The following is a 1,821-nucleotide window of genomic DNA, read 5'->3' as shown; positions in this document are numbered from 1 at the left end:
ATCATTATTTATTGCATCATGAAGAAAGAAAAATAAAACCACTTAAAAAATTTAAGTAGACTCACCATCAGATATATGGGGGCTCTTGACTGCAGAAATGTTTAAATGTGAAAAAAGCCTGTGCTTTTTAGAAAGAATGAAACGTATATTGTTATCCTAATCCATCCAAGCAGAGACCTGGATGCAGCTGTGGGCCACCCTCTCTCAACCCCCACATTCCATCCGCAACCTGCCCCTGGAGCTTCTATGTCCCACATCTCTTCACTTCCTGCCCCGTTTCCCATTTGGGAAACTTCATCTGTTCTGGCCTGGATGACTTCCTTAACCATTAAATCATTCTCCAAAATAAAATATTCTAAATATTCTAAAATACAAATACGATCGTTATATTATTAGATTAAAATCCTTCATTTTTCTCTAGTTTGCTTCGGGATAAAGTTCAACCTCAGCATGACCTAAACATTCTTTGGACTCTTGGCTGAGTCCTTTTCAAGTAGGTTTAGGTTCATACAAACAAACCAGCATCTCAAGCTTCTCCTCTCTCCTCCTATCATAGCTTCCTCTGCTCCCTTTCCTGCTTTGAAAACACCCACTGATTCTTCATAAATCCGCTCCGATGGCACCTGCTCACACTTGGATGCTCTCTGTGCCTGCTCTCAGAGGAGCCAAGCACTCCTTCCTCTGTAACAGTCGACTCAGACCCCTGCTCCGGCCTTCGTCATATTTTGTAATTCTTTGTATTTCTGGATTGTGAGCCCTTCCAGAGCCACAACCATGTTCTACCCATTTTTGTGACCTCAACACATAGCTTTGGTCCTGGAACACAAGCAGGCCCTCAGCAAATGTTTGCCAAATGAATAAGTAAATGATGCACAAATGAAAAAGAGCCACCCTTAATAAATAATATGCTTTGCAAAAGTTATGAAATACCATCACTCTACCTCTGAAGAGGACGTCAGGCCAAAGGGAAGGCTTGGTCCCTCTTGCCCTCCTCGGCCCCCCAGTGCAAAGTCTACTGGTGCTGTGTGGAGCCCTGAATACTGTGGAATTCTGACCTTGGCTCCCTTTGCGCCTACACTGTTCCCTGAACCCATGTTTGCAAGCCCAAGCCATCTGAGGGACAACAGCATTTGAAGTGCCTTTTTTTTTTTTTTTTTTAAATTTTATGGTCACACCTGCAGCACTTGGAAGTTCCCATGCAGCTTCAACTGCAGCTAATGCTGGATCCTTTAACCCACTGCACCAGGCTGGGGATTGAACCCACACCTCTCCGGGACAAGCCGTATCATTAACCCACTGCACCACGGTGGGAATGGCTAGGGTGTCTTTTTGACAAGCCCCACTGTATTCAAGAAAAAGAATGTAGATTTATAATAAGTTGATTCACATGGTTTGTCATTAGAAATTACTTTAACAATCAATCACCCTTTCAAAAAAATCATTACTGGTAATTTCCAAGGTTAGCCAACAACAAGGGAATAGAGCAGTAGCCCCGGGCAGATTTTTCTGTATACATAGCTTTCCCCTAAGGACAGACATCAGAAACCAGAAAATTCCAAAGAAAGCTCTCGATAGTTAAATATATAAGCCATCCTTTAAATTCTTCGAGAGCCAGGATGATGGGGTTTTTTCCCCTATTTTTGTCTTTCTACACCCCAGTGCTTCATAGAGTGCCGGCACCTCGTGGGTCCTTAATGTATGTTGATTGTTGACTGAAAAATGTTAAGAGGATACTCGAACTTTGAAAATTTTTTCCAACCTTATTTTTGCCTTGGGTTTGATTCTTTCAAACCTGGATAAATAAGAGGAGAAAACACATGT

Source organism: Phacochoerus africanus, chromosome 7 (assembly GCF_016906955.1).
Source record: "Phacochoerus africanus isolate WHEZ1 chromosome 7, ROS_Pafr_v1, whole genome shotgun sequence".
NCBI classification, from domain to species: Eukaryota; Metazoa; Chordata; class Mammalia; order Artiodactyla; family Suidae; genus Phacochoerus; species Phacochoerus africanus.
The sequence above is the reverse complement of the archived record's forward strand: the minus strand, read 5'-3'. Positions refer to the sequence as shown.